A 24,477-nucleotide genomic window follows, 5' to 3' on the forward strand; every position below is an offset into this window, starting at 1 on the left:
CCAAGACAGCAAACAGCTGTCTGGACATGCTGGGAGTTGTAGTTTTGCAACATCTGGAGTGCTACAGTATAGAGACCACTGTATAGTTGTCTCAAACTGTAGCCCTCCAGATATTGCTAGGCAACTTACCGGCTTCCGTAGGATCCAGGGAGCCAGCTGCATGACATCGCCGCTCGCCGATCTCCGACACCGATCGTTGCCCGCAGCCTCGCCCGCAGGGTAAGTGGACTCCGGTGCCCGGTCCCTGTCGGTTTCCCCGTTCTGCCCCGCCTGTTGTGGGTGGGCAGAAAGGGGAAAACCAAAGTTAAACCCCCTTGCCACCTCACTCCTATCCCTTCAGGGGGATCGTGGGTGTCTTGGAAAGCCGCGATCTCCCTCATATTCCGGGTCACCATAGACCCGTAATGACCCGTAATCGCGCAAATCACAAGTGTGAATTCACTTGCGATTTGCGCCGATCGCTGACATGGGGGGGTCTGATGACCCCCCTGGGCATTTGCGCGGGATAACTGCCGATTGATATCAGCAGTCACCCCGGTCCGGTCCCCGCCCGGCACGCGGCAGGGACCGAAATTCCCACGGACGAACGAGTACGTCCTTGGTCCTTAAATACCAGGGTGCTTAGATGTATGCCTACATCCGTGGTCCTTAAGGGGTTAAATATCAGAGGGCTGAGCTAAAGCTGGTTGCCTGTGATTACCTGTGCCTCTAGAACTCTGAGTATCAGGTGATCACATGACCATATCACATTACCTTAGGAAGGTCCTATACAGTTTAAACATCCTAATAACCTTTGTACATAGCTTATATTCACTGTACAATACCTATAATAAACGTGCATAATTAATGTACAATAGAAACCATAATAATGACCTAGGGGGATCCTGCAGGAGAGCCCTGTGGACTTGAGGGACTCTACCTGAGGGGACTTTAGGAACTGTACAGAACCATGTTCTGTACTGGGACACGACATTAACATAGATTTCCCACATTAGGTAGCGTAGCATAGATTCCTCATATTAGGTAGCATTGCCCCCTCCCCACACACACTCTTTCAAGGCCTGCGCTACTTACATCTGCCTGCGGGGACTTCCTGTGGAGGTGCACGCTATAAGTGACATCAGTGTCCCAGCGCTGCATTTGTGATGACGTCGCTCACCGTGCGCACGTCCGCCAGGAAGTTCCTGCAGGCAAAAGTACATAGCAATTTAGTGACAGGGCAAGACCCGTCATATGTGCATAGGGTCCCATGGTAGGGCCAGCCCAGTGTTTGAGGGGGCCCCTGTGCAGCTGATTCGGCTGCACAGGCGACATGCCTTCCCATGGCATGTGTCATACTGTCGGGAGTATCTAAGCCTGTCATGTAAGATACTGTTTGCTGAGCCAATGTATCTAAGCCTATGTTATGATGTGATACTGTCTCATAAACTGATGTAGTTGAAGGGACACTAACAGCCTGTTCAACTTCACTAAACCCAATACACAGGGTTATAGAGGGAGATTTATCAAAACCTGTCCAGAGGAAAAGTTTCTGAGTTGCCCAAAGCAACCAATCAGATTGCTTCCTTTATTTTGCAGAGGCCTTGTGAAAAATGAAAGAAGCAATCTGAATGGTTGCTATGGGCAACTGCACAACTCTTTCTCTACACTGGTTTTGATGAATCTCCCCCATAGTGTGGGAATAGTGTGGATTAAAATAATGTATAACTGTTCTGTTCCAGAGATAAAGGGTGTATAAACCTCTATTGCTTATATGTAAATGTCGTTCTTTACGCAATGGAAGCGGAACCTGGCATACCCAGCATCCCTGCCTCCATCTCCTCTGGTCCGATATGCCTGCCCACCTTGTGAATATTCATGGAGTCCTTCACCCATGTAAGCGTGAGGTGAGTAGGCATATCGAAGCAAAGGGGTTGGAGGCAGGGATGCTGGCTACGCCAAGTCCTGCCTCAATTGTGCAAAAAATGTAATTTACATGTTAGCAACTTAGGCAAATACACCCTGTATCTCTGGAACCAGACCAAGTAAGTTATACATCATTTTATTCCTTTTACCTGCACTATCATGTTATTTATTGGGTTAAGTGGGGGGTGAACTGGCTGTAAGTTTCCTATTAAGCCTATCATGTGATATTATATACTTAGCACATGTATCTAAGGCTTCTTTCACACTGGCGCTGTGCTCCATCCAAAAACGGCCATTAGGCTCTCTCTCTCCTTTTTTTTTTGTCTTCAATGGCCGTTCTCAGTAAGGAGCACAACGGAAAACCATGAGTCACGAAGGATCCCATTCACTATACTGGGGTCCGTTGGGCTCCGTTGTTTATAGCGGAATAGAAAGATGGCACATGCACTAATTTTTCTCCTGCTATTCTCCCCTCATTTTTCAACAGCTGCTGTACTGCCAGGACACAACTGCAGTGTGAAAGAAGCCTAAGCCTATCATGTGCAACACTGTCTATGTATGTAGCCTGCAATGTGTAATACAGTCTATAGAAACAGTGCATATTCTCCTATTACATGTGAAACTGTCTGCTGATCTGGTGTATTTTAGCCTGTAATTTGTAATACATTCTACTAAAACAGTGTATCTAATCATGTTACATGTGATACTGTCTGCTGAGCTGGTGTATCTTATTCTGTCATGTGTAATACTTTCTTCAGTGTTGGACAAACTAATGCTATTTTATGGGATAATGTCTGCTGAGCTGTTGTATCTAAGCCTATAATATGTAAACATATCTGCTGAGATGGTGTTTCTCATCCAATCCTATGTGATATTTTTTGCTGAGATGGTGTATTATGTGTGATACTGTCATAAACTATTATGTGTAATTCTGTGCTGTTGAATTGGTATATCTAAGCCCATCATGTACGATACTGTGCGATGAGATGGCGGATAAACTTATCATGGGTGATACCGTCAGCGGGGCTTTTGTATTTAATCCTATCAAATGTAATTCTGTGCTGTGGGAGTGGTGTATGTAAGCCCATCAATTGTGATATTGTCTGCTGAGATTTTGTATTTTAGCCCATCCTTTACACATTAGGGATCATTAGTCCTTATCATTCACATCAAATTATATTTTTCACAAACATCAATGACTGTTCACAGCGACAGTAATGAAGTCCATGATGTCTGTAATAAAGCACCCCCTCTCCCCCGGGTTCCTATCCTCCCACCCTACCGATGTATTTGTCCTATTACTTTGTTCCCAGTCCCAGCATTAAACATATTCAAGTATTTGCCAAATCGCATCCTCTGTGGAGTTTCCTTGTCAAAACTTCCTGTAAATTCTCAGCTCCAACACTTTTCCTGCCCCCTCCTCCTCCTCCTCGCTCCAGATAACTCTCTGCCATATCCTCTGCCTTCAGTTCTCACTTCACAACCAAAGTATAAACCCACACCTCTACTTTCTACACACGGATCTTATCAGAAAAACCCACAATCCTCGATTATCTCCAGGGGGCTTCTCATCTTTCCTGAAGAGTACAACCCAGCTATAGGTGAGTACAAACTCTACATGCTGTCATGCATCCATCCATTCATCCAACTTGTCACATAGCCTAGGACAGATTTCTGGGACCCATTGAGGTTTGTCCCCATAGACACATTATCATTAGGGTTGCCACCAAGCCGGTATTTTGGCCAACCTTTCGGTATTTTTATATTAAAATTACTGTCAATGCAATGGCCAATATTTATTCAACCAATCCTCCATCTCCCGGAATGTTGCACCATATTCCTGTGTTTCCCAAACAGGGCGTCTGTTGCAAAACTACAACTCCCAGCATGCCTGGACAGCCTATAGCTGTCCGAGCATGCTGGGAGTTGTAGTTTTGCAACACCTGGAGGCACCCCTGGTTGGGAACCACTGACCTATACTATATACTACTATATAGTCCAACATGCTGGGAGTTGTGGTTTTCATTTGGGGCAGCTGCTGAGCCACAGGCTGTAGCAGAACATGCTGGGAGTTGTAGTTAGTAACTAACTGCAACTCCCAAACTTAATTTAAAAAAGCGATCAAAAAGTCACATCAAAACAAAAATGGTACTGTTATAAACTACAGATCGTAAAAAAATTAGCTATAGGGTTCAAAATAGGAGAAAATTTCCCCTGCTTGTGTGTATCATGTGATGTTACACATATATAATTAATTATGCAAATTAGCATGGCCGGTATTTTTTCCAAGAAAGGTGGCAACCCTAATTATCACAAACAGATGTCAAAATGGGGTCCTATAGATATGAAATGGGTTGAACCTCCAACAATCCATGGGGAACCGTTTAGCAAGTGCTTACACTTGTGCTCATACATTCCTGTTAATAAAGGTCTCAACCACTGTTATTACAACCGTATGTTCATAGTGATCGAGCTGAAGGCAGATAATGTAAAGAACATAGTATGACAGAAACACTCAAAGTATTTCAGGAGCTTTAACAAAAATGTGTAAGTAACTTTTTTGCAATGTCAACATTGTTAATGGTTGCACTTTCTGACTGTAATCTAATAGGCTGTTCATCTGGGCACTTTGGCACACATTTTTTAGTGAACGTTCTGCTGGACACCCCTTATGGGGGTACTTTGAATGGGAACTCTGGTACTGTTAAGATGGAAACTCTGGTTGGCACTGTTTATATAATTATTCTGTTTCACTACTAATGGGTGCACAGTTACTGGCTATATTTATGGGGCATTCTGGATGTACAACTTATAGGGGCACTCAGACACTATTTTTAGGACTGAGTGGCACTCTATATGGGAACCCTGTCTGGCACTGCTCATTGGGCACTCTGACATGTATTTAAACCCTTTCTTACATAATTGTTGAAAAAAGTCACATAGCCATCAGATTTACCCAAGGGAGAAAATGTGGATTAAAGGGGTACCCCGCCCCTAAATATCTTACACCCCCCCACCCCCCCACCCCCCCGCAATTCCGGGGCCGGGAATGCGGCATTAGCTTGGAGCTCCCGTGTTTGTGAGGTCACGCCCGCTCTATTCATGTCTATGTAAGGAGGCATGACGGCTATGTACTAGCCATGATGCCCCCTCCCATAACCGTCACGCCTCCTCCCACAGACATGAATGGAGGGGGCGTGGCAGGAAGTGAAGTTTGCTCCGTGCACCAGATGACTAGGGTGTTGAGCCGGAGATTGTGGGGGGGAGGGGGGGTCCCAGCAGCCGGACCACCGCGATCAGACATATTATCCCAAATCCAAAGGATAAGATGTTTAGGGGTGGAGGACCCCTTTAAGTTGAGGGGTATGTTAACTTTAGTACAAGATTTCTATACTTTTACATACACATTAATGATATTTTGTTCTGGGAACGTGTCTAAAGCTGGGTTCACATCACGTTTTTGCCATACTATTTTCAATCCATTTTTCTAAAGAAAACCGTATGGCAAAAAAAACAGATGGAACAGTAAACTGTATGCGTTTTTAAACTTTATACTGTTTTTAAAAGTACATACAGTTCCATACGTTTTTATAAAAAAAAAAAAAAACATACATTTTTGATAATTTTGTCAATTTTTAATGGGAGGGGTGTTGTGTGGGGACTTTAGGATGCAAATGCACATATGCAAAGTAAAAACAGTGTTCAGTTTCCCGTTGAAGTCCTTGTAAAAAAAATTATGCGGTTGCAGTACGGTTTTTAAACCGCAGACAAAAACGTGGTCAACCACAGTTTTGACTCCAGTTTAAAAATTGTACTGCAACCACATATGTTTTTTTTTAACATGGACATCAATGGGAAACGCACATGTATACGGTTCCATGCGGGAAACCGTATACGGTTTTTACTTTGCATATGTGCATTTGCATCCTAAAGTCCCCACCCAACACCCCTCCCATTAAAAATAGACAAAATGATCAAAAACGTTTTTTTTTAAATAAAAACGGATGGAACTGTATGTACTTTTAAAAACAGTATGCAGTTTAAAAACGCATATAGTTTACTTTTTCCCATACTGTTCCATCCGTTTTTTTTTGCCATACGGTTTTCTTTAGAAAAACGGATTGAAAACAGTATGGCAAAAACATGATGTGAACCCAGACAAGATGTTTAGGGGTGGAGGACACGTTTAACCCCTTAAGGACCAAGGGCGTACAGGTACGCCCTTGGTCCTGCTCTCCTGATATAACGCGGGGTTACACAGTAACCCCGCGTCATATCGCGGCGGGCCCGGCGTCATAGTGAAGCCGGGACCCGCCTCTAACAGCGCGCAGTGCCGATCGCGGCACCGCGCGCTATTAACCCTTTAGCCGCGCGCTCAGAGCTGAGCCGCGCGGCTAAAAGTGAAACCGAAAGTGGCCGGCTAGCTCAGTCGGGCTGTTCGGGATAGCCGCGGCTAATCGCGGCATCCCGAACAGCTGACAGGACAGCGGGAGGGCCCCTACCTGCCTCCTCGCTGTCCGATCGCCGAATGACTGCTCAGTGCCTGAGATCCAGGCATGAGCAGTCATGCGGCAGAATCGTTGATCACTGGTTTCTTATGAGAAACCAGTGATCAGCATAGAAGATCAGTGTGTGCAGCGTTATAGGTCCCTATGGGACCTATAACACTGCAAAAAAAAAGTGAGAAAAAAAAGTGAATAAATATCATTTAACTCCTCCCCTATTAAAAGTTTGAATCACCCCCCTTTTCCAATAAAAAAAAAAAACACAGTGTAAATAAAAAGAAAAATGAACATATATGGTATCACCGCGTGCGGAAATGTCCGAATTATAAAAATATATCATTAATTAAACCGCTCGGTCAATGGCGTGCGCGCAAAAAAATTCCAAAGTCCAAAATAGTGCTTTTTTGGTCACTTTTTATATCATTTAAAAATGAATAAAAAGCGATCAATAAGTCCTATCAATGCAAAAATTGTACCGTTAAAAACTTCAGATCACGGCGCAAAAAATGAGCCCTCATACCGCCCCATACACGGAAAAATAAAAAAGTTATAGGGGTCAGAAGATGACAATTTTAAACGTATTAATTTTCCTGCATGTAGTTATGATTTTTTCCAGAAGTCTTAAAAAATCAAATCTATATAAGTAGGGTATCATTTTAATCGTATGGACCTACAGAATAAAGATAAGGTGTCATTTTTACCGAAAAATGTACTACGTAGAAACGGAAGCCCCCAAAAGTTACAAAACTGCGTTTTTTTTTCAATTTTGTCGCACAATGATTTTTTTTTCCGTTTCACCGTAGATTTTTGGGCAAAATGACTGACGTCATTACAAATTAGAATTGGTGGCGCAAAAAATAAGCCATCATATGGATTTTTAGGTGCAAAATTGAAAGAGTTATGATTTTTTAAAGGCAAGGAGCAAAAAACGAAAATGCAAAAACGGAAAAAACCCCGGTCCTTAAGGGGTTAAGGTGAGGGGTATGTTAACTTTAGTGCAAGATTTCTATACTTTTACATACACATTAAAGGGGTATTCCAGGCAAAAACTTTTTTATATATATCAACTGGCTCCAGAAAGTTAAACAGATTTGTAAATTACTTCTATTAAAAAGTCTTAATCCTTTCAGTACTTATGAGCTTCTGAAGTTAAGGTTGTTCTTTTCTGTCTAAGTGCTCTCTGATGTCACCTGTCTCGGGAAACGCCCAGTTTAGAAGAGGTTTGCTATGGGGATTTGCTTCTAAACTGGGCGTTTCCCGAGACAGGTGTCATCAGAGAGGACTTAGACAGAAAAGAACAACCTTAACTTCAGAAGCTCATAAGTACTGAAAGGATTAAGATTTTTTAATAGAAGTAATTTACAAATCTGTTTAACTTTCTGGAGCCAGTTGATATATATAAAACAGTTTTTGCCTGGAATACCCCTTTAATTATATTTTGTTCTGGGACGTGTCTAAGCTTGTTTTTAAAACCCTTATCTTTTTTTGCTTTGACCAGCACTGGAGCTATACTATTCCACAAATTCCCAGTTGTCACTTTTTTCCAAGGCCACAGGAGTGCCCCTTGTGTTTCTGGTGGTTTTTGAGTCAGTGTCCTGTTTATGGAGGTGCCCAGGCCAGCATTGTTTATGGGACCACTCTGAAACTGTGTATAAGTTCACTTTGGCAGCATTTATGGGGCACTCTAGCTGGTTGTGTTAATAGGGTACTCAGACTGTCTATACAGTGGGCTATTAAATAATATTAGAAGGTGGAATGTATGCACAAAATGTAGCCTGAAGGTAAAAATCCTGGCGGCAATCTATCTATATACTGTATACATGTATGTAGCTTTGAGTAGAGTGCCTGCAGAGGAGTACAGGTTGGACCTATCTTTCTGGGTTCTTTGCCTTGTGACTTCCTGAGAATTGGGTAATGTGACAGACTTAACTCCATTGAACACATTCTTGGGGCTCTGCCAGCTGTACTCCAGTGCAATGAGAAAAATGAAGGACAAAAACTGCTAAAAAAAAAAAAAAACAGTAACAGACAAGAAGAGACACAACACATATGATCCTCTATTTTTTGTCAGGTCTTTAGTAACAACCTTAGTACATTTTTAACTGGACACTAACTTTTTAAACAACTTCTGCACATCTGATAGCGGGGGTGCTTTTGCTTTCTTATCACCTAAACTGCCTGTTGCTAGGCTCAGTTTGTCTCTAGTGTGAGAGACACAAAGACAGAACACATACAGTGTTGGCATGGCTTAAAGGGGTATTCTGTGATTTTTCGTAAAAAAAAATTTCGTCAAAGTTAATCTAGTTACTAATATATTTTGCTTACCTGTGTTTGGTGACTGGTAGAGATGAGCGAACTTACAGTAAATTTGATTCGTCACGAACTTCTCGGCTCAGCAGTTGATGACTTATCCTGCATAAATTAGTTCAGCTTTCAGGTACTCCTGTGGGCTGGAAAAGGTGGATACAGTCCTAGGAGACTCTTTCCTAGAAATGTATCCACCTTTTCCAGCCCACCGGAGCACCTGAAGGCTGAACTAATTTACGCAGGATAAGTCATCAACTGCTGAGCCGAGAAGTTCGTGTACGTTCGCTCATCTCTAGTGACTGGTATCGAATTTCTTTGTCTTTCTTTTCCCCGGAAGGTCCTTTTCTGCAGCCTACAAAATTTGTGTTGTCTTGGACCTTTCCCAGTTTGCTGTGCAGCCTGAGATAGTACATCACAAGTCAGGTGCTAAAAGGGGGCTTGGCTGCTTTGTCTGTTGTGTGTGAAGCCAGCCCCCTGATGACATTACTAGAACACATGTGCGTGCATTCTTCATCACGCAGATGCACAACTTGTGTGTAAGGTTATGTCGGGCAAGTCATGTGGTCAAAGGGAGCATTGCTGTGTCACAATAGGTGTGGTGACCGATGTGTGAGAAGGAAATAAGTCACCTATAAATAAAAAAATTCTGGGGATTGTATTCGGAGGGAGGCCACAGAAACCGGAAATAGTCAATTCCCAAAAACAAGCTGATGACCATTTACCACCGACAAAAACACAGATTCTTGGTAAGCATGTCCAATACTGAATGACATATAATTATTAAAACCACCTTAGGTTGGATAACCCCTTCAAAAAGTGTGCATGAGAAAGCCTTTACTGTGCAAATGCAACATGAGTCTGTCTGCCTCCTCCTGAGGGTCCATGCTGTTCCTGAAAGGCAACAGCAAGGCTTTCATCTTATCTTTGACCACCCCTAATATTAGACATGTGCAGAAGAAAAAAAAATTGTTTTTTTTTCGTTTCGTTTTTTTCGTTTTTTATAAAATTTTCGGTTCAGCAATATTTTCAGTTTTGATTTTCAGATACATTCGGTATTCGGGTGTCCAGGTTTCATTTTTTTTTCGGATACATTCGGTGTTCGGGTGTCCGGTGGGTTAATTTTTTCGGATACAATCGGTATTCGGGTGTCCGGGGGCTAATTTTTTTTTGATACATTCGGTATTCGGGTGTCTGGGTTTGATTTTTTTCGGATAAATTCGTATTCGGGTGGGTTTGATTTTTCGTATACATTCAGTATTCGGGTACATTCGGGTAAATCTTTTTTAAGCAGGGGACCATTATCGGGAGTGTGTGCAGGAAAAGAGGGGCAGCCGCAGAGATCGGAACATTGGAAGACAGGTAAGATAATATAATTTTATGTGATTTATATTAATACATAATGTAATGTTGAATGAATGAGTAAATGTAGGAATGAATGCTGTATGAATGATTGATGTGTTTGATTGATGTGTTTGATTATCGGGTGATTTATGTATAACATGATGTTATACATAAATCACCCGACAATCAAACGCATCGATCAAACTGTTGCCAAACTACAACACCCACCCAGCATGCGGCTGTCTGGGCATGCTGGGAGTTGTAGTTTTGTAACAGCTGGAGGCACACTTTGACAAACACACACATTCGTGCAATGCTTTTTAATTCATTTTCAAATTTCGCTGGCTTTTGTCAGAAATGGGTTACCAGGTCAATGACATGCGTAGTAATTGCCGTGGGAACATTTTTCATTCATAAAACCACAGACTTAATTGGATAATTGCAGTGTAGAATGTTTGGTGTCCTAAGCGTTCTACACGGCAATTATCCAATTAAGCCTGCAGTTTTATAAATGAAAAATGTTCCCAGGGCAATTACTATGCATGTCATTGACCTGGTAACCCATTTCTGACAAAAGCCAGCGGAATTTAAAAATGAATTAAAAAGCATTGCGCGAAGGCGTGTGTTAGCCAAAGTGTGCCTCCAGCTGTTGCAAAACTACAACTCCCAGCATGCCCAGACAACCGCATGCTGGGTGAGTGTTGAAGTTTTACAACAGCTGGAGGCACCCTAGTAACAGTAAAACAATAACTAACAATCAGAAACAGTGTAGCGCAAGGAACAATAAAAAAATTAGAAAGAATTCTTTACTTTCGTTTTTTTACCGCATGCATTCAGTAAATAATTAATGCGTTTGTTTTTGAATAATGAATGCATTCGTTTTTTTACCGCATGCATTTGGAGAATAACGAATGCCTTTGTTATGTTGCTATTCGTTTTATTGTTGCTATTCGGAAATATTCAAAAAATGTTTTCATGCATTCGGAACGTCCCGAATGCACGAAAACTGCAAAATTCGGTAAATTTGACATTCGTGCCGAACCGAATTGCACATGTCTACCTAATATTTTGGGCATCTGTTCCATGTGTAGATTGTCATCATCAGTAGCAGTTTAGCTTGTAATCATCATCATCATTAGTTAACTTGTATGTATAAAGCTGTTATTTTAGCACTGTAGGGTGGAGCAATGTATTAATTAACTTGAGTATTGATTTATGTTATAACTTAGGCACTGTATGCAATAGTATATTATTTTGTGGTGTATATTGATGGAAACATATGGTAGGGAATGAAATTCAATGTAACAAAAAACACCCATGTGTGCTCAGTGGGTTTCTTGTACAAATTAGAATTTATATTTGAAGATCATTGAACACTTTTGGGTGAAATGCTAAGAACGGCTATGCATTATGATGCATGTTTTACTTTCCTGGGCACAGAGAGTGGTCATCTTTCATAGACAGGGACATGATTTAGGAATACACCACCTTCTAGAAGTTGGCTTGGCCATGACCGCATGTCGCCAGTGAAATCATACAACTAGGAAATCAGCAACATTCCTGGCTTGCAAGCATGGAAATACTGAGCCAGGAAATTCTCAAAAGTTACCAAACATCGAAATGTTTAACCAGTTGTTTCATTTTCCTAATTACACAGAGGTCAGCCGCAGCTAATCATTGGAGGATTAGCATTAACATAGGAAAGACTTGGACATTCAAAGAAGCACCTTAGTAAAAGCTTATATAGTGCAGAATAGGCATATCATAGCATTATTAGAGAATAATACAGAGGTTTGTGTATATGCCTTGCTGTTACACTCGGCGCTCCGGCCACTTGCACTGGCCGTGAGCGCACTGCTCCGCTCCCTCCTGCTGCCGGCTGGGCTGGGACGTGCCCGCATGCGAATCCCAGCCCGTCACTTACTATGCTCCTCCTCCACTGCCTCTCAGCTCTGTGGCACATGTCCCGATCTCCTAGGGGGCGCGCACCGGAGCTCAGAAGTTTAACCCCTTAAGGACCAGATCATTTTACACCTTAAGGACCAGAGCGTTTTTTTGCAAATCTGACCACTGTCACTTTAAGCATTAATAACTCTGGAATGCTTTTAGTTATCATTCTGATTCCAAGAATGTTTTTTCGTGGCATATTCTACTTTAACTCAGTGGTAAAATTTTTTGGTAACTTGCATCCTTTCTTGGTGAAAAATCCCCAAATTTGATGAAAAAAATTAAAATTTTGCATTTTTCTAACTTTGAAGCTCTCTGCTTGTAAGGAAAATGGATATTCAAAATAATTTTTTTGGGGTTCACATATACAATATGCCTACTTTATGTTTGCATCATAAAATTTATGAGTTTTTACTTTTTGAAGACACCAGAGGGCTTCAAAATTCAGCAGCAATTTTGAATTTTTTCACAAAATTTTCAAACTCACTATTTTTCATGGAGCAGTTCAGTTTTGAAGTGGATTTGAAGGGTCTTCATATTAGAAATACCCCATAAAAGACCACATTATAAAAACGACACCCCCCAAAGTATTCAAAATGACATTCAATAAGTGTATTAACCCTTTAGGTGTTTCACAGGAATAGCAGCAAAGTGAAGGAGAAAATTCAAAATCTTCATTTTTTACACTCGGATGTTCTTGTAGACCCAATTTTTAAATTTTTGCAAGGGGTAAAAAGGAGAAAAGTTTTACTTGGATTTGAAACCCAATTTCTCTCGAGTAATTGTTAATTGTTCGGCGGGCGCAGTAGAGGGCTCAGAAGGGAAGGAGCGACAAATGGTTTTTGGGGGCATGTCAACTTTAGGAAGCCCCTATGGTGCCAGGACAGCAAAAAAAAAAAAAAAAACACATGGCATACCATTTTGGAAACTAGACCCCTCGGGGAACGTAACAAGGGGAAAAGTGAACCTTAATACCCCACAGGTGATTCACGACTTTTGCATATGTAAAAAAAAAAAATATTTGTTACCTAAAATGCTTGTTTTCCCAAAAATTTTACATTTTTAAAAAGGGTAATAGCAGAAAATACCCCCCCCCCCCCCCCAATTTTAAGCCCAATTTCTCCCGATTCAGAAAATACCCCATATGGGGGTAAAAATTGCTCTGCTGGCGCACTACAGGTCTCAGAAGAGATGGAGTCACATTTGGCTTTTTGAAAACAAATTTTGCTCTGGGGGCATGCCGCATTTAGGAAGCCCCTATGGTGCCAGAACAGCAAAAAATTAAAAAAACATGGCATACCATTTTGGAAACTAGACCCCTCTCGGAACGTAACAAGGGGTAATGTGAACCTTAATACCCTACAGGTGTTTCACGACTTTTGCATATGTGAAAATAATTTTATTTTTTTTTACCTAAAATGCTTGGTTTCCCAAAATTTTTACATTTTTAAAAAGGGTAATAGCCGAAAATACCCCCCAAAATTTGAAGCCCAATTTCTCCCCATTGAGAAAACACCCCATATGGGGGTGAAAAGTGCTCTGCTGGCGCACTACACGTCTCAGAAGAGAAGGTGTCACATTTGGCTTTTTGAAAGCAAATTTTGCTCTGGGGGCATGCCGCATTTAGGAAGCCCATAAGGGCTTACATTCCCCGAGGGGTCTAGTTTCCAAAATAGTATGCCATGTGTGTTTTTTTTTTTTTTTTTTTGCTGTTCTGGCACCATAAGGTGCCAGAACAGCAAAAAAAAAAAAAAACACACATGGCATACTATTTTGGAAACTAGACCCCTCGGGGAATGTAACAAGGGGTAACGTGAACCTTTATACCCCACAGGTGTTTCACGACTTTTGTATTAGTAAAAAAAAAAATTTTTTTTACCTAAAATGCTTGTTTTCCCAAAGATTTTACATTTTTAAAAAAGGTAATAGCAGAAAATACCCCCCAAAATTTGTAACACAATTTCTCCCGAGTACGGCAATACCCCATATGTGGCCCTAAACAGTTGCCTTGAAATACGACAGGGCTCCAAAGTGAGAGCGCCATGCGCATTTGAGGCCTAAATTAGGGACTTGCATAGGGATGCTGGGGATTGTAGTTATGCAACAGCTGGAGACACACTGGTTTGCTACTTAACTCAGTGTGCCTTCAGCTGTTGCAAAACTACAACTCTCAGCAGTCACCGACAGCCAACGGGCTTGCTGGAAGTTGTAGTTATGCAACCACCAGATGCACCACTACAACTCCCAGCATGCACTTTAGCTGATTGTGCAAGCTGGAAGTTGTAGTTATACAACAGCTGAAGGTACACTTTTCCATAGAAAAATGTGCCTCCAGCTGTTGCAAAACTATAAGTCCCAGCATGCCCATAAGGGAATGCTGGGAGTTGTGGTGGTCTGCCTCCTGCTGTTGCATAACTACAGCTCCCAGCATACCCTTTTTGCATGCTGGGAGCTGTTGCTAAGCAACAGCAGGAGGCTGTCACTCACCTCCAACCGCAGATCCACGCCACCGCCGCGCAGGTCAGTCCCACCGCCGCCTTCGCTCCTGGGGCCCCGATCTCTGACGGCCCCGATCAGCCAGTAATTCCGGGTCACCGGGTCGCTGGAGACCCGATTGACCCGGAATCCGCCGCAGATCGCTGGACTGAATTGTCCAGCGATCTGCACCCATCGCCAACATGGGGGGACATAATGACCCCCCTGGGCGATATGCCGGGATGCCTGCTGAACTATTTCAGCAGGCATCCGGCACCGGCTCGGGGCTAGCGGCTGGGGCCGGAAATACGCAGGGCGTATCCATACGCCCTGTGTCCTTAAGGACTTGGAAATGGGGGCGTATGGATACGCCCTGTGTCCTTAAGGGGTTAAAGGGCCAGTACACCCTAATTATGTACAAAACCTGACACACTTCTATAAGTCCCAGTACCTCCCACACTTCCCTGCCGGATCTTCAGTGCCATTTGCCTGAGATTAAGCGTACCATACTGTCTGTTTGCCTAGCCCGTGTTCTGACCCTTCCACTACGTTACCTAAATACGCACTTTAACCGCCTGCCTTGACCTCCTGCTAAGTCCAACTAAGCCTCTGCCTCATTCTACTGTACCCAGCTACCTGTGTGGTCGAGTTGTATTGGGGGTAGCGACCTGGGTGTCGCCTGCCACAGCAAATCCATCCCGCCTTGTGGCAGGCTCTGGTGAAGACCAGCAGCACCTTAGACTCCCCTCCCCGATACGGCCCATGTCATCAGCCACTCAGGTCAGTTGATCCACATCCAGTACCGTTACACTTTTGCGTACCTGTTTTAGCTGGTGTGGCAGGCATGAGATTTTAACCATACTTATTGCAAACAGAATTTTTTTTTCCTAATACTACCTACATTTCCCATGTATCCTTTGTTTTTTAGAGAGAGGGTGTGGAGCCTGGTATATACTGTATAATTATATGTATATCACTACAACTTTAATATAGCCTCCTATGTACCCAAATATAACTACAACAGTATATTACTGCCTCCCATGGACAAAAATTTTACTTTTATAACATTAGCCCCTTTGTACAAGAACATATCTACTATAATAATTACCTTTACATATGTATTTAACCCCTTTAGGCCCAGGCTGAAAGTGAGCACTTATACAGCCCCAAATAAATCAAAATAGAAGTGTTATAGGGGTCAGAAGAGGTCAATTTTATGCATAATAATTTTCATTAAAAAAGTTATAATTCTAGTAAAGTAGTAAAATAAAATGAAACTTATATAAATTGGGTGTTGCTGGGTATGAACCTACAGAAATATAATGTTTCAATTTTACCGAGAAATGCACTGTGTAGAAATGAAATCCTCCAATAGTTGCAAATCGGTTAGTTTTTCTTTCAATTTCACCCAACAAATAACTTTTTTTGTGTCATCATAGATTTGATGGAAAACAAGAGTCTTTACAAAGTACAATTGGTGGCTCAAAAAAACAAGCCCTCACATGAGTATTTACATGCAAAATGGAAAGCATTATGACTTTCATTTTTCCATTTCAATACACTTCTGGCTGTGGCTCAGGAACTGCAGAGGCAGTTTTCCCAAAAACGCCAGAAAAAAACCTGTGAGGAAACTTAATCTTAGAAGATGAGGTAGAAAAATCGAAAGTGCAAAAATGAAATAATTCCTGCGGCCTTTTAGAGATATAAACATATATATGTGTATATATATTATATATATATATATATATATATATATATATATATATATATATATATATATAAACTAGTAAATTTGAGTAGCAGTATTAGTCCAGTGATGCAGATGCAAATCAAAAAATGTTGCAGTATCTTGTAATACCTTTTTTATTGGACTAACAGCATTTTGTAGAGACAAGCTTTCGGGATTCCTCCCTTTATCAAGTCCAAAGCAAATCTAAGCTCACAAGCAGAAAACACAGGTTACATCTCACAAATATGCAGGGGTTAAGACAATAGATTTGGAGAATTCACACTAAGATGGGCCATAAATTGTCTGTGGAGAATTCACACTAAGATGGGCCATAAATTGTCTGTGGAGAATTCACACTAAAATGGGCCATAATTTGTCCACAATTTATTCTTGGTGACCTTCCCAGTGGTTAAATTAAATCATTAATCTGCTTTTAAATTTAAGAATCACATATGTGTAAGAATCCATATCCCTGACCCACTTAAGATTCCCATACTCCTCCAACAGCTGTCAGACAAACACTTTTTTTTATTAGCCGACAGCTAATCTTCCTAATTTTCCCATACACGTACACCCTTGGTTGTGCATGCATGTGTTTTTAATGGGAGAGAGGAGCAAAGGGCCCTTTACATGGGGGATTATCGGCTAAACGGGATGATTATTGCCTTGAGTAGAAAGCACAGTGATTAGCTGATGAACAAGTAAATGTCCATTCATTTGTCACCTGATCACTGGCATGACGTGGCCCTAAAATAATTATTAGTCGGCTACACATCTCCCTGTATGATACCTAAGGTAAGCCAAGGGACAATCAAGCAAATCTTCAGGTATTTGGTGGCAGTGATAGCTTTCTTTTTCTGCCATGTACAGGTAATGCAGCCAGTGTTTCTTTAACTTTGAACTTGCAAACTAAGCTTCCACCTGTATCTCTAAGAATGCTTAGTGTCTTTTTGGTATCTTTCTATATCTTTTTCCTTGTTTGTGCAAAGCACAAGTTGGAACAAAGTCCACTAAGTGAGGGCGAGACTAGCACTTACCTATGCTCACTTCTGTCCTGTTAATCAGACTCCTGTCTGAAAACAGAGAGAAGGAGGTTACAGAGCAGCCTGCAGTGATTGGATGAAGAGACCCAGCACTGCACAGCAGACTCAGTGAGAAAGTGAATGCATGGTATGTGAGGGTGAGCTCAGTACTTGCCTTGGACATGCCCCTTCATGAGCAGTGAATGGCAGAATAAATTAACAGCTAAACAGAGGAATTTGTGAGCCAAATACAGAAGCTAGATACAAAAAAAAAAATGATCAGCGTGATCTAGTGAGCAACACATAGAAACATTGGGGGGATTTATCCATCTATATAGAATCATTTTAGGTGTATTTTCTTGCGCAAGGATATTTCCTGCGTTCTTTTTGTGCGTCTTTTTCTAAAGATGTCACCTTTCAGGTGTACCGTAGAGCTGTTTTTCTGGTAGATATGAATTTATTAACTGCGTCTTTTTTTCCCGCAAAAAAAGGACGCAAGTATCATTTTCTTTCGCAAATATACACCAGCTCCGAGCACACGTACAAGTCTGCCTTATATTTTTTTCAAGAGCTGAGATGGGCTGGATTCTATTACTGCACATGATTCACATAGACCCGTGCGCAAGTTTAATAAATTTTGCGCAGGTAAATGACAAATACACGCAGCAGAAAGGGGTAAAAAAAAAAGCTCTACCATACATTGATGTTGGTGAATCCCCCCCCCCCATTATGTTTTTCCCTGTGATATGACAGGTATGCTTTAAGTAAACCCCACCAATGAACAGTGAAGCCAGCAGATTTATCAGTATATATACACATCTTGACAAATCCCGACTCATGTGAGGCTGCCTCAGAAATTTACACCAGCTCAGAACTGGCCTAGATTTCCACTATGATTTAGTTGTAGTAAATACAGTGGGTGGGGAGAAGAGCAGTCAAACGTCATCAAAAGCATTTTCTAGAAATTAGGCAGTGGCCGTTACAAAGTGAAAGGTTCTAGAAAATCTATGGGAACAGAATCACCACAATTTGTTGCATATTTTTCCCCAAGTATAGCAACACCCCATATGTTGTTGTAAACTACATTTTGGACACACCACCAGGCTCAGAATGGAAGAATTTCCATTTGCTTTTTATAGGATATGTTTTGCTGGAATGATTGTTGAAACTATTATTTGGGGGCAGAGAGGAACCTATTTACTTCATATGGGGACACAATAATGCATGTCCACTATATGGGAGCACAGAGGGGCATATCCACTAAATGGGGCTCAGGGGGCCTATCTACTATATTGGAGGGGCACAGAGTAGCCTAATTCTAATGTATGGGGCACAGAGTTGGCACTATTATTATAATATTAATATTATTATTTTTTGTGCGGCAATACAGATGTGGAGTTAGCATAGAAGTGAGGAGAGTGCTGGAGTGAGGAATAGTGTTGAGCGGCATAGGCCATATTCGAATTCGAGAATATTCGCGAATATATGGACGAATATTCGTCATATTCGCATATTCGTAATATTCTCGTTTTATTTTCGCATATGCGAATATTCGCGTGTGCGAAAATTAATATATGCGGAAATTTACATATACATAAATGTGCATATGAGAAAATTCGCATATGCGAAGATTTACATATGCAAATTTTCGCATATGCGAAAATGTGCAAACCAGTCTCACACAGTAGTATTAGAGCCTTCTTACACCACATAAGCTGGAAGCAGAGAGGGATGATCACTGTGATGTGTACTGTGAAAAAAAAACAAAAAAAACGAATATTCGTAATTACGAATATATATCGCTATATTCGCGAATATTCGCGAATTCTTGAATATGCGATATTCGCGAATAAAATTCGAATTGCGAACATTCGCGAGCAACACTAGTGAGGAACCTAAAATGTTTCTTTGTCAGACAAGTCATACCCGGGAAAAGTATTCATGATGGCCCAGGCTGGATGGAGAACTAAAATAAAAGTGAAAAAAGATGCCACTGTGGGTCACTGTATAAGGGAGGGAATATTGGTCTTTGTATAGTGGATTTCATTCAGTAACAGTATGGTGGTCTTAATTTGGGATGAGCGAATGGAATCTGACGAATCCGAATTCATTACAAATTTCAGGAAAAATTTGATTCACTACAAATGCGATTCGCTTAATTAAACTCCATTTAGTGTGGTCTGGGCATCTAAAATGGCGGATCCACATGTGAGGACATGGGGCAAGGAATCCTGGGAAGGTGGGAACAAGAGTAGGCGGGATGACCCTGAATCACATGCAGCATGCAGCCTATCAGCAGCCAGCCACCCATGTGATGTCACAGCCCTATATAATAAGCAGCCAATCTTGGAGCCAGTCACTTCAGCGTTTTATTTCAGAGAGAGCGTATCATTGCAGGGAAAGATAGAGCAGTGTGTGCGTTGCACAGAAAGACAGCTTGACAGCAGCAATTCACAACAAGCCGGCAGGCAGCCACCACTGGGATGTCACAGCCCTATATAATCGGCAGCCATCTGGCGGCCAGTCACATCAGCATTCTATTACACACACACAGAGAGAGAGAAGGACAGACAGCAGTGTGTGTTGCACAGAAAATCATTTGTACAGCAGCGATTCACCTCCCAGTCACATCAGCTTTCTATTGCAGAGAGAGAGAGGGATAGAGAGCAGTGTGTTGCACAGAAAAGCTTTTTTACAGCAGCGATTCACCTCAAGCCCAAATCCAGCCTAGAAGCACTGATAGGGAAGGGAGTGAGATTGAGAGAGAGTGCAATTTTGGGTGTAGTACACAGCGACTGTGTGCTGCAGCACTGGATGCCCCCTTATTAAACATACAGTCCTGGGTATAAATAGATCATGGGAAAGATCTCTGTACTGTCCCCTGATATATTTATACATAGTTATTAGGTCTCCCCTAAGCCTTCTTTTTTCTAAACTAAATAACCCTAATTCTGATAATCTTTCTGGGTATTGTAGTCCTCCCATTCCCCGTATTACCCTGGTTGCCCGTCTTTGAACCCTCTCCAGCTCCACTGTATCTTTCTTGTACACTGGTGCCCAGTACTGTACACAGTATTCTATGTGTGGTCTGACCAGTGATTTGTACAGCGGTAGAACTATTTCCTTGTTGTGGGCATCTATGCCCCTATTGATGCACCTCATGATTTTATTTGCCTTGGCAGCAGCTGCCCGACACTGGTAAATACAGCTAAATTTACTGTTAACTAAAATTCCCAAGTCCTTTTCCACGTCAGTTGTCCCTAGTGTGCTCCCATTTAATACATAATCCCAGGCCGGATTTTTCCTCTCCATTTGCATTACCTTACATTTATCAGTGTTGAACCTCATCTGCCACTTCCCAGCCCAAGCCTCCAACCTAGTCAGATCCATTTGTAACAGTGCCCTGTCCTCTATTGTGTTTACCGCTTTACAGAGTTTAGTATCATCTGTAAAGATTGCTAATTTACTATTCAACCCCTCTACAAGGTCATTAATGAATATATTAAATAGGACAGGACCCAATACTGACCACTGTGGTACCCCACTAGTTACAGTCACCCAATCAGAATAAGTACCATTAATAACCAACCTCTGTTTCCTATCACTGAGCCAGTTACTTACCCACTTACACACATTCTCCCCCCAGCCCCATCCTTTTCATTTTATGCACCAACCGTTAATGTGGAACCACATCAAATGCAGTATGATTTTCCACCAACCGAGTTCTGCTGGGTAAAGCAATGCCCTATGTGAGTGGCTGATTTGACATACTGCAAAGCTCAGTGGCTTTGGATTGCGAATTTTGCTGGCTGGATAAGTTAATTCAGGGTGCCATGTCACTTTTGCACAGCCCCTGGGGTATCAGTACATTGTAAGCCAGTGAAAATTGATTTAAATATAGAAACTACTCAGTTTAGGTTGGCTTAGATAAATGTTGTCATTGGCTCTGCATCTGGGTCCACCTGAGGTTTTAGCAAATAATGTGTTGAGGTCTTTTGGGAATAAACTGTTATATCAAAGACAAAATAATAATGCTTATATATGTTATTCACTAGGTTGTGCAGATGCTTTAAATGTCTCTGTATGTACCTAGCTTCTGTATTTGAAAAATCGGGTTTGCTGAGTCGCACACTGCTATGGAATATGTTACAACCGCGGACACCGTGGTAAAATAATTAAGGTTAGGTTTATTATTTCACAGATAACGCGTTTCGAGAGCCACCTGCTCTCTTTTTCAAGTCTTATGAGATTATACAGGACTAGTGCAAAAAAAATCCCACTATACCCCCGGCCGTCCCATCATTGCAGGCACTAACAGTTTATTATCAAATGTCTCACAGTATTTAGACCTGCTATTGCAAGAATATGTTCAAAATCTTGAAAGTTATTTAAAAAATTCTGATCAACTATTTGCACTACTGAGACCCACCCCATGGAAACCCACATTCGTTTTCCTACCACTAGATGTCGCTGCCCTCTACACTAATATAAAACATACGATTGGGATCTCATGTATCAAAAACATCTCGGCAAAAGACCCTAGTATCATCAATGAACAAAAATAATTTTTGCCGGCCTGCTTAACACTTATTTTTGGAGAAAAATTTCTTTAAATATGATGGGTGGACCTATCATCAAACGCTGGGGACCGCTATGGGGACCCGGGTAGCGCCTTCATATGCTAATCTCTTTATGGGAGAGTTCGAAGAACAATTCATAAAATCCCAGAATCTATTTTCCGCCAAAGTAAAAATCTATAAGCGGTACATAGACAATTTGTTTATTTTGTGGGACGGACCAGCCACATTAATAGACAAATTCATTGTGAACATTAATAACAACAATTGGGGTCTAACCCTCACAGCCAGTTGGTCGGAAAATTGGAACGAGTTTGTTGACCTCGAGATCACGCTTGAAAACAGTGAAATTATTATGTCCACCTACTTCAAAAGTGTGGACTCAAACAGTTATCTGTCATTCTGCAGTGGCCATCTAAAAAAGTGTTGAAAGAACGTGCCATTTGGGCAGTATAAATGAGTTTGAAAGTGTGGTCTCGGGTACAGTTTTTTCTAAGAACAAGAAAAAACCCTACAAAAAGATTTATAGACAAGTAGTACCCAGAAGCTCTGCTGAGAGATGCCTACAACAAAACAAAAAATTCTTAATCAAGAAGATTGCCTTCCATCCATCAAGTACCAATCCGATCATTAATCCCTTAAAGGGGTACTCTGGTGGTAATTTTGTTTTTAAATGAACTGGTGCCTGAAAGTTAAACAGATTTGTAAATTACTTCTATTAAAAAATCTTAATCCTTTCAGTACTTTTTAGCAGCTGTTTGCTACAGAGGAAAACAGTTATTTTTGTAATTGCTCTCTGCTGACACCTCTGTCCGTATCAGGAACTGCTCTGGACAGTTCCTGACACGGACAGAGGTGTCAGCAGAGAGAGCACTGTGGTCAACACAAAAAAAGAAATTCAAAAAGTAAAGAATTTTCTCTGTAGCATACAGCTGCTAAAAAGTACTAAAATAATTAAGATTTTTTTTTTATAGAAGTAATTTACAAATCTGTTTAAAAAAGTTTTCCACCGGAGTACCCGTTTAGGAAAAGGCCCATTTTGGCCTGAAGAACCAGAGCGTTTTTTGCACATCTGACCACATTACTTTAAGCATTAACAACTGTGGGATGCTTTTACTTTTCATTCTGATTCCGAGAGTGTTTTTTCGTGACATATTCTACTTTATGTTAATGGTAAAATTTTGTCGATACTTGCATCATTTCTTGGTGAAAAATTCCCAAATTTGAGGAAAAAATTGAAAACTTAGCATTTTTCTCAATTTGAAGCTCTCTGGTTGTAAGGGAAATATACATTCCAAATAAATTATATTTTGATTCACAAATACAATATGTCTACATAAAGTGTACATGTTTTTACTTTTGGGAGACATCAGAGGGCTTCAAAGTTCAGCAGCAATTTTCCACTTTTTCTATAAATTTTCAAATTCAGAATTTTTCATAGACCAGTTCAGGTTTGAAGTGAATTTGAAGGGCTTTCCTATTAGAAACACCCCATAAATGACCCCATTATAAAAACTGCACCCCTCAAAGTATTCAAAATGACATTCAGTAAGTGTGTTAACCCTTTAGGTGTTTCACAGGAATATCAGTAAAGTGAAGGAGAAAATTACAAATCTTCATTTTTTACACTCGCATGTTCTTGTAGACCCAGTTATTGAATTTTTACCAGGGGTAAAAGGAGAAAAATCCCCTCGAAATTTGTAACCCAATGTCTCTCGAGTGAGGAAATACCTCATATGTGTATGTCAAGTGTTCGGCGGGCACAGAAGAGGGCTCAGAAAGGAAGGAGTGACAATGGGATTTTGGAGAGTGTTTTTCTGAAATGGTTTTTGGGGGGCATGTCACATTTAGGAAGCCTTTATGGTGCCAAAACAGCAGAAAACTCCCACATGGCATACCATTTTGGAAACCACACCCCTCAAGGCACGTAAAAAGAGTTTCAGTGAGCCTTAACAATCCACAGGTGTTTGACGACTTTTCGTTAAAGTCGGATGTGTAAATGAAAAAAAAAATGTTTTCACTAAAGTGCAGTTTTTATTCCAAAATTTACCATTTTTACAAAGGGTAATGGGAGAAAATTCCCTACAAAATTTGTAACCCCATCTCTTCTGAGTATGGAAATACCCCATGTGTGGACGTAAAATGCACTGCTGGCGAACTACAATGCTCAGAAGAGAAGGAGTCACATTACGCTTTTGGAAAGCAAATATTGCTGAAATGGTTTTTGGGGGGAATGTCGCATTTAGGAAGCCCCTATGGTCCTTTTGCAAACACATGGCATACTATTTTGGAAACTATACCCCTCAAGGAATGTAACAAGGGGTACAGGGAGCCTTAACACCTCACAGGTGTTTGACGACTTTTTGTTAAAGTTGGATGTGTAAATGAAAACAAAATATTTTTTCCCTAAAATGCTGGTTTTTCCACAAATTTTACATTTTTATATGGTGTAATAGGAGAAAATGACCCCCAAAATTTGTAACCCCATTTTTTCTGAGTATGAAAATAGTCCATGTGTGGACATCAAGTGGTATGCTGGCACACTACAATGCTCAGAAGAGGAGGATCGCCATTGAGCTTTTGGAAAGAGAATTTGTTTGGGGGCCATGTGCATTTACAAAGTCCCCCGTGGTGCCAGAACAGTGGACTCCACATGTGACCCCATTTTG

At 41.2% G+C, this 24,477-nt stretch overlaps 1 protein-coding gene across 2 annotated transcripts in view; it reads left to right on the forward strand.

The window, feature by feature from the left end:
- Positions 1-1,937: 1,937 nt before the first annotated feature.
- The window catches only part of PEAR1 (platelet endothelial aggregation receptor 1), a 443,307-nt gene continuing 420,767 nt past the window's right edge, over positions 1,938-24,477 (forward strand). The window contains exon 1 of one of the 2 annotated variants that reach the window (XM_056545694.1): positions 1,938-2,024. The gene's annotated coding sequence lies outside the window, so the exon portion shown is untranslated. Of the gene's footprint in view, positions 2,025-3,382; positions 3,507-24,477 lie in introns of those variants that run through there. The other variant, XM_056545692.1, reaches the window with a different exon arrangement.

Source organism: Hyla sarda, chromosome 11, assembly GCF_029499605.1.
Source record: "Hyla sarda isolate aHylSar1 chromosome 11, aHylSar1.hap1, whole genome shotgun sequence".
NCBI lineage: Eukaryota > Metazoa > Chordata > Amphibia > Anura > Hylidae > Hyla > Hyla sarda.